The sequence below is a fragment of the Amblyomma americanum genome, chromosome 8 (genome assembly GCF_052857255.1).
Source record: "Amblyomma americanum isolate KBUSLIRL-KWMA chromosome 8, ASM5285725v1, whole genome shotgun sequence".
Lineage (NCBI taxonomy): Eukaryota > Metazoa > Arthropoda > Arachnida > Ixodida > Ixodidae > Amblyomma > Amblyomma americanum.
In genome coordinates, this window is record NC_135504.1 from 18,104,978 (window position 1) to 18,115,130 (window position 10,153).

Here is a 10,153-nt window from a genome sequence, read left to right on the forward strand (position 1 = left end):
AAGAAATAAGTTGGCATAAAAACAATTAATGCAAATCTTTCCTTTGTGCTTAAGCGGAGGCGGACTCTGCATGCCGTAGCCTAATCACCGCCAAGAAAGAGAAAAAAGGCGACATAAACAAAAGCAATGCAGATTTTTCCTATGGGTGCTTACCTTGCGGAGGCATACCCTGCATGCCGTAACCTAAAATCCGGAGAATAGAGCGAAGTAGAAAATTAATAGTCGACGACAAGAACTAATGCGACCAGAGATGGGCAAACGACCTCACTTTGTCTTTCCTCCCTCACCCTCAATATGAAATCCTTGGCCCTCCCTCACCATCGTTTTTTAAAATGCCCTGGCTTTCCCTCGCCCTCATCCTCGTTCTCATAATCAGCACTTTTAGCATTGGACCCGCTGCGGTGGCTCAGTGGTAAGGGCGCTCGACTACTGATCCGGAGTTCCCGGGTTCGAACCCGACCGCGGTGGCTTCGTTTTTATGGAGGAAAAACGCTAAGGCACCCGTGTGCTGTGCGATGTCAGTGCACGTTTAAGATCCCCAGGTGGTCGAAATTATTCCGGAGCCCTCCACTACGGCACCCCTTTCTTCCTTTCTTATTTCACTCCCTCCTTTATCCCTTCATTTACGGCGCGGTTCAGGTGTCCAACGATATATGCGCCAAGAATAGCGGCAAGAAATAACGCCGGGACTATGACCTTGTTGAAGCCGATCACTGGTAACAGCCGGGTCAGTATGGTACTTCTGGCAGCGACTAAAATGAACTGTGCGGGGAGAATCTGGGCCGTGAACAGTTCAGAAAAATTCTCACAACTCCCTAAACTAGCGAATCAGAGGAGACTACGGGGAGAATTTCAGTCAGATAATTCCCCAGGCCTTGGTAGGTGGAGTAGACGCTGCCATAATTAACCGGGCCTGCCTGCCCACCGCTGCACGTTCTATAAATTTGGAAGGGGCGCAGCGACCAACCACTCTATCCCCCAAGCACTCTACCCCACAATGCCCCTTTAATGGGGCCTTTGAGGTTGGAATAAATAAATGAATGGGAGTTTCGGACAGCTGACAGGCGACAGGGGGTCACCCCTGATCAGCCGCTGACCGCATAGACACGGAGCACACACGGCAGATTTGACAACCAAAAAACTACTACGATACAAGTAACAAAACACTACCACGCACAGCGCTTGACAGTAACAACGTGATTTGCAAAGGCAATGCAGTGAACTGTACGCGACTGGGGAATTACAGAGTTACACGTAAGGCAAAATAAAGGTTAAGGTGAAATTAACAGACGAGTAATGCCAGTGTAATGACCGAAAAAAGCTGATGCGTAAACGTACACAATGTTACGTCATTGAATGAAGAGCGCGGTAGGGGTAGAGAGTAGTTTGCTCACATGCTCGAGGGGAGAGTGGGCGCTTCCGTTGCCCATTCTTTTTAATGAGAGAGCATTTTCCCTTGCAAAAATGGTCTATAAACAATCTGTGCACTTCTTATAGACTATTGCCTTGCTATAGATATTTCTTTTTGTTTATCAAAGTCTATAGACTGTCTATAGACAAAAGTCTACTAAAGTAAAGCGCATGGCCATAAATCTACAGATTGCCGATAAACGTACTGCCTATATATTTGTATTGCCTATAGACTGTTCTCTACGCTTTGTCTATAGAGAGTATATAGACTTTATAGACAGAAGTATATGGCCAGTCTACAGAATTGTGTGAAGAAATTTTTGTAAGGGTTAGGAGAACCATGAAGGTGAAAATTGAAAGCCCCCACCTGCCAAGCGAAGCAGGTAGTATGTGTAATGGGCAAAGAGATTTTCCCCGCTCTACCTGCTATGGTTGGCAGGTGAAAAGAGAGAAATCCCCTCTCCACTAATAGGGGAGAGGAGGGAGGAGTCGGAAGGTGGCTGCCACGTGAAGAACCTGCAGAGGGTGGCTAGAGTAGACGGAGGTACCCGTACAAAAAAAAATTTACAGTCTATAGACTTTCCATAAACTTCTGTCTATAAACTCTGTAGACTTTAATAAGCAAGAATAGTCTATAGGTAACACAAATCCTATAGACAGTCTATAGACAATCTATATAGATTTACGGCCATGCACTTTTGGTAGACTTTTGTCTATAGACAGTCTATAGACTATGAGTAGACAAAAAGAAATGGCTATAGGAAGGTAATAGAGGATGAAAGTCTATACGAAGTCTATAGCGGAGGAGTACGCAAAACAATCAACTGAGTGGCTATCCTTGATGGATTAAGCCCCCCTTTACAACTGTTAAGAAGAGGAGAGAGGGGCCAGCCTAAGAATGACTCAGCGAAAATGAAAATAACTCGGGCAACACTTGGCCTGAAGAAATATATGGGCAAAAATTAGGCTATAGCGGGGAGCTATGCAGCATCAGTCGACAAGAGCAGTCTCACAAGTCCCATCGATAGCTGTGGTGAAGCCGCAGCGGTGGCCTAGCGGTCTGAGCATCCGCCTCGCATGCGGGAGGTGCGGGGCTCGATCCCCAGTGCCGCCGCGTACCCACCAACGGTGATAGAATGGGTACAAGCTTTCCCTTGCCTGGTGCTCGGCTTCTTTAGTGTGAAATGCTTGGGAAATGGGTCTTCCACCTCACCTTGTGTAATGAAAATTACCTTGTGCCATGGCGCTCTTTGGCCAAAGCTGCCCTTGCGCCATAAAAATTCGCCATCATCATCATCATCATCAATAGCTGTGGTTTATAGAGCCGCCTGCTGTTCAGTGGCGCATCGCGAAACATGTGCACCACTGCGCTCGTAGATTACATGAGGACTCGCAGCGATCTATATCAATACGATATATTTCGCGCAATTTGCCACATCCGGAGTTGACCAACAACCGGAGATGACAAAAATAGGGGAGTAAAAAAAAAGAGTCGCCCGAGAAAAAGTCCAATTTCTCAGAAAATTATTAAAAATCAATCGGGTTTGAATACGAAGCATACGTTCGGTCCAAGCACTTGTTTCTGGCTTACCTGGCGGCATGCGAGGCCCTGGAAAAAAAAAAGAAGACTTCGGTGAGATCCGCAAGTCTTGAACCAATGTTCAGATTCCTCTGCGGTGACATCAAGACACGATGCCTCCAGTAGAACAATATTTACAGCATGGACGCGAAACTGAACATTACCAATATTAGTTTATTTCAGCAGGAAAGGCTTAAATCTAGATGTGAAGAGCAGCCGAAGATCGGCTGGGATTTGTGAGTAGATGTGGCTAAAACCGCAAAAAAATGATAAAAGGAAGAAAATTTTCAAAAATTACGACCGCCAGATGATTTTTTGATAAATTACTAAGCATTAAATCGATCGCACATCCCGGTCACAATATATTCAAAGTCGGACGAGCCGGATGCAGCGTCACTGCGTGGTTGGTGAATTGCAAGTGTGTTATACTATTTCAGAGGCTTTTGATAGCAAATACTTCCCTTGCAAAAATAGTCTACAGTCTAGGGACTTCTTGTAGACGCTATTGCCTTCCTATAGATATTTCTTTTTGTCTATTCAGTCTATGAACTGTCTATAGACAAAAGTCTAATAAATGTGTATGGCCATAAATCTATAGATTGTATACTGTCTACAGGATTTTTACTGCTTATTGACTGTTCTCTAGGGTTTGTCTATAGATATAAACTTTATAGACTGTCAAAATAATTTTTCTAAGGGTTATGTGCCAGTGTTAATCCACTAGCATTGATTTATTGCTTTTTTCTCAAATTTGTGACTGCGCTTTTTTTATCAAATAAATCATAATTCGCACATAAAGTACTCCAAGATACTCGTATCCAGGAAAGGCGTAATCTTCCCACCTACTTTATTCTTAGTGGCACTGCATAGAGGATGTTGTCTTCTAGAAGCAATTTTGTTTATCCCATTTGTTCGAAAACAGCGTGAGTCAAAGCGATCTACAGCGTTCCTCAATCATACACACGCTACATATTTTGCTGCTGAGCCTTGCAGGCTGTAGACCACTGCGTCTTCCGAGACCTACAGTATGTCTCTCTGAGATGAGAGGGACTACGGTGCACTCGGACACGAATACGCTTATATGGGAGTAAAAAGGGAGTTAGCTGTCCTCTTGCACACTCCCTTTTATAAAGGGGAGTGCGGTAGAAGACAGTTTACTCCCTTCATCACTCCTCTGTGTTGAGTGTGTTCACCTACCTCTTCAGTCCGTTACAGTTCCGGACATGCGGCAAGAGTTCCGTCGTGGATGGCGGAGCGTCAATTCCAGCAGCCGATTTTATTTTTGACAAAACACAGCAACCATCGTTAAGTGTTTATTCTATCTTTTTGTGTGACGCCCTCAGTGCACGAGCGGATCACCAAATGGCGGTGTTTTGACGAAATAGGAAAGACAAGGATACAACAAAACACACACACCAGTGCTTCGGAGCTACCGACACCTCCAATTGACCTAGAGTAAAAACGTCTTGAACATTGCAATATGTCCAGATCACATCAACATCTTTCCATCTGATGCTACCCTTGCAAAAATGGTCTATAGACAGTCTATAGGCGTCTCACAGACTCTATTGCCTTCCTATATATATTTCTTTTTGTATATTCAGTCCATAGACAAATGTCTACTAATAGTGTATGGCCATAAATCTATAGATTGTCTGTAAACTGTCTATAGGATTTGTATTCCCTACAGACTGTTCTCTACGGTCTGTCTATAAAGAGTCTATAGACTTTATAGACAGAAGTCAATGGCCAGTCTATAGACTGTCTTTAAATTTTTGTAAGGGTACCGCCAGACTGAATCACTGAGGCTAAGAAAAATCGTACTCGCCAAGTGACACGAAGTTAAGAGCACGTGTTGCAGGGCATTCACTGCTTTACTAACGTTGAAAGCCGCCTGAGGACAGGAAGGAAACGATTGCACTCCCATTACTTGAGAACCGATGCAAACTGGCTGATATAAAATGTAATGTTCTAACCTCCGCGCTCTGCTCATAAGAGAGCAGTGCAATCAACAATTAACGTTATCATCTTGTGGAGCAAGCATTGCGCGATTAGATTCCGTGCCAAGGAGATCGAGTGGAAGGCTTACTTTGGCCATACATGTTCGCTGAAACAAATGAAAACAAAAGTGTGCATAAGTGCGTCCATTTGGGCAAGTTCTTTAACCTGGTTAAAACTTTACAATGCACAACTGCTTGTTGCAGGAACGCTTACGGAAAAATTCAGTTTGGTGTAACAACGTACCTGCCGCCTCGTTGATGCAGCACCGATGAGATGTCCGCCGATTAATCAAGGTCTAGGTAGGCTTGAGGAGGCCCGGTAGTGCCAGATACAGAGCTCTTCCCACAAACAAAAAAGAAAAAATTCAAGTTCGAGAAGCGTATCGCTGAAAAGAGGCCAAATCCATAGCTCCATCTTATATGGTGCCAAGCTTAGTGAATGTTAACTCCCCCAGATTAGCTGGCTATTTTACCCCACTTGTTGACGTGAACCAGCCACCTAACCAGGAATTTTTTTTAGGGAGGGGCCCAAGGTAATTTTTGAGCTGGCGGGGGAGGGGGCGCTGGCAGCTGCTTGAGCACTGCGAAGAGAATAGAGGGGAGGGGGGTTGCTGAACTTGATTGGGGGGGGGGGGGGGCTCGCCCCCCCTTGGATACGTGCCTGACGGGAACCCCTTTCGACGGTGAGGACCACAGGTACACTGCCCCTCATCACGAACTCTCACCTGACAGCTAGGAGCTCAACTCGAGCCCATGAGGAAGATCTATCTCCACCAGCTTGCAGCTATGACTGGAGCGCCCGCCAAACCATCACACACACACCGCTAGACAGTGATCAGGGTTAAGCGTATGAACCAGATAATACTCAAGGTTATACTGCCCATTGGAGGCAACGCGATGCACGAGAGCGTTTGTTTGTTTTAAAAAGAATTAAGCCTTCTTCAAAAATTAAAAACATACTACCTCCTCCCCACTGCACAAAAATCTGAAGAGCTCAGCAATTAATCACTCATAAAACTAGGAGACGATTAGGGTTAAGCGTAACACGCAGCAGATAGTAAACTAAGGGTCAATGTACGCTGACGCCAGCACAACACACCAGAGTATTCGATAACAAGGTAAATGTTCCTACAAGTAAGACTAAGCCCCTCCGTCACCTCACGCCCCGTTGTGAAAGAGCAGCCTGCCAACCTCAAACACCAACGGCTTTAGCGAGGCTTAGCGTTACACACAACGCAACAAGGACAGTAGGTGCTCAAGCTCGCCGCTAAGCTCGGTGCTAACGTGGCGAAATGCGAACAAGGCCTCAAGATCTGCGCTTACTTGCTCGAAGGTGGCCTGGAAGGCGGAGCAGAAAGAAGCGCGGCTGGTCGATCAATCGCTGTTCTTGCGGAGAGCTCGAGGCGCGAGGCACGCACTGAGTCCGTGGAACGGGTAGGCGGTGACTGCTGCATTCCACGTGCACAGAAATCAACATCAACGCGAGTTGGGCAAACCAGGATTGCATCGTTGCAAAGCTAGCAGTGTAAAGCACGTTAAGCAAGAACGGTGGAGAGGCTTTTCACCGTCTTGTGTTTTCTTTTGTTCTTGTCTGCTCGCTTTTTCTGGTTTTATTTACAGCGGCAGAACAATAACAAAGAAACTAGCGTTCACGCGTGTTAAATTGCCAGTCCCTCACGCTGATGATGACCTCAGGCTTAATGGCACATGCCCACAGCGGGGGATTGGCTAGGATTTATTTGCGGATACAAACGTACTCATGGGCAAGGAGTGGAGTAATTGGATAACTTTGTGTCCTAGACTCGAATTTGGATTAAAAATCTAAAAAAAAACAAATGAAAAAGCAGTGAATTCTCATTCAGCAGAGGAATATACTTTATGCAGTTATATATTCTTGAATGTAATCGCACACTGTTTTCACATCATATCTCTTGGCGCTTGCCCCGAAGGAGAGGCGAATCGGAATAGATAGACGAAGCTAGCCTACTCCAAGTTGTGGACTGAAAACGTGGTCTTCATCATCTTCCAACCATGCGCGTGGAAGCGCCATCAGTCGAGCACACAGCAAGCCGCACGGTGCGGTGCAACACCCACCCTATACCATGTTACTTGGGAATGTGACAGGAATAAAGCATTCCATGGCTCAGGAAATCCGGGTGCGGAGCAGTGGGAGAGTGTGCTCTCCAGCGGCAACCCAATCCTCTAAGGAGGATTGGTCACCCATGCCCAGCGAGCTGCCAAACTCAGCGGTGCCCTGGAATAGGGGCGCCGACCTCTGCAAGACGGAGGGAGATATCTGCTTGAAGATGACGACCTCTGTCTGACCGGAAGACTTTGTTAGAGCATTAAAGTGTATCCTATCCTATCCTATCCTATCCTAAGCCGCACGAAATGACGGGAGATTAGAAGCAGTGAAATTCAGTTATAAGACCCAATACTGTCGGAATGCCATCGCGGACGGACTAGCTTTCGTTGTTCTGGGTCTATTCTATGCATAGCACTTATTGTAATCGTAGTGGTAAACGCTACTGCATTTTTTTTTCCTAAATATCCTTTCGCATTTTAGCTCTTGTACACAGACACAACGCGCTCACACATTTATCAGTGCATATAGATAACAATAAAATGTTATAAGCGTAAGGCGCAGCATGCAGTGTGGATCAGAAATAAAGGTATAGAGCGATATTTTGGGGCTCAATTCGTAACTGTCATGGTTTTGTCTCACATATTAGCTCAAATAACACTCCTCCCTCCTACACACACACACACACACACACACACACACACACACACACACACACACACACACACACACACACACACACACACACACACGCGCGCGCGCGCGCGCGCGCGCGCGCGCGCACACCAATATAAGCATCTAACCTCTCGTCCAGTATTGCCTGAGGGCTTGCCTTCTATGTTTATTACTCAGTAATATCGCCAGAATTTTCCGTGTCTGAAGGTGTGGAGGGGTGTGTTTGTGTGAGGGAGGGCCAATGAAGTGAGGGCGAGGGAGGGCGAACAAATTTTACGGATAGGGTGAGGGCGAGGGAGGGCCAGAGAATTTTAAAATATGAGGGTGAGGGAGGGCAAAGGATTTATTGTTGAGGATGAGGGAGGAAAGGCGAAAATGAGGGCGTTTTCCCACCTCTGGTCCTTTCGCGTCAATATCAAGGAGTATTAAAAACATGCACCCAGAGTATCATGTCGCTCGCCGCAAGGGCAGGGCTAAGTCTCTGCATAAAAAGTATTTAACAGATCGGACAGCGGTATACGTCGACACCGCCGAATACCCCGATCGCAATGCTTGTTCGCTCGTGGTTGTAAGCTACTGTGGACGGCTGTTGGTTGCGTCCTCCATTCCCATCAGATCGTCTGAAGAGGCCGAGGAGGCGACCATAGCCTTTTCGATGGTCTCCACCTCTGCAGAAACCATCTTCAGAGACTCCAAATTTGCGATTCGTAATTTCGCCAAAGGACGAGTCTCCTCTGTCACCCTATCTCTCCACTAATGCACCAACCTCCAACTCCTCCCGATCCAATTGACCTGGGTCCCTGCGCACTCATCCCATCCAGGGAACAAGGCGGCCCACAATCATGCCCAAGGATTTGTCAAGGATGTGGTGTCGCCCGTCCTACGGACGGCGAGAGACCGTATGGCTACATTTGATGACATAACCATGCACTACCGCTTAGGTAAACTTCTATACTCCCTGCACATATTTTTCTCACCAAACCCCAAGAGGTTGCGTGGAGGCAACTCCCAACGAACACCTTCCCCAACCCCGAAATATATGCATATACCCTTGGGCTTACTCTCCTTCCTGTAAACTATGTGGCACTCTGTCCGACATACTCTGGGCTTTCCCTCAGGACTCCCCTCCGCGAGGTTTGCATCTCTCGAATCCAGACCAGTGGGAGGCCGCATTGCTCAGTTCCGACTCGGACGCACAGATCCAGGTTGTGACAAGAGCCCTAGAAGTCGCCGAACGGCACTGGCTCATGGCCACTTGATGTGGCTATAACCCCACACCATCTGCTACTTTTGTCGACGAAAATAAAGCTTGTCATCCTCCTCCTACAACGATCTCCGCCTTGACCGTAAACTCTACCCGGGCCCTCATCCTGGCCTTTCAATGCGGAAAGCTCTTTGTCGTGACGGTAGTGGCGATGGTGTTGGTGCTGATAGTAGTTCCACTCGGTATCTTTGTCGGAGCCATCGACTGGCGTGATGCGGATGATGCGGTGCTGTCGATGCGGGATCGTTTGTACAGGGCCGCCGTATCGGCTGAGTCGGGCTGGGCAACGCCACCTAGAAGATTTCTAGGTGGCTTTAAATTTGGTCTGGGTTAGGTGGTGTAGTCCATGAGGTCTTCTCGGTTGCTGGAGTTGGCGGTCATGCGTTGGCGACCGATCGACTGTTCCTGCTCTCTTGTAAAGGAACAGTGCGAAAACTCCATATAAATAAAGGCATCCGATTGTCTATAAGCAAAACGAATCGTGGCTCCGTCTCCAACCGACCAGATCTGAAGAGGTTGGCGCACCGACGCATGGAGAAAAAACCTGGACGTAATCGCGAAAAATGCTATGAATCCGGAGATTGCCAGCGGGAGACGATGCTTGCACGTCTGTTCACTAGGGAGATCGAGGCGTTCTCCTGTGCAACAATCTCCAGGTTTCTGATGCTGGCACACTTCCTAAACAGCATGTTTATCGACCCAGGTTGGACAGCTAACGAGCCGTTGGGGGCTACCTGAGCATCCACTGTTCATTCATTGTTTCAGCAATGTCAGAAGTAGGGCTAGTCGGTACTGCACCCTTATTGGGACGGTATAAGCAGTATAATCTCAGTACACTAGAAAGTACAGTAATGCGAGATACGAGGCAAGCTAATCCTGCATTTCTTTGCGGTATGGCCTGTTGCTGGAGAGTTTTAACATAGTGGATTACCGGATGCCGGCTGCGCACGTGTATTGGCCCGAAATGGTCCTGCCCCAGAAGCCACAGCATGACGAAATCTGTAGCCGCTAGTTTTAGCATAGCAGAAACGCACCTGCATAAAGGTAAACCGGAATACCGAACACTTCATGAGCCCGCTCTGTACGTGTCAAGCGCGAGGCAGGTGGGGCCACCCCCGTGCACAGAAGCTGTCTGGTAACCC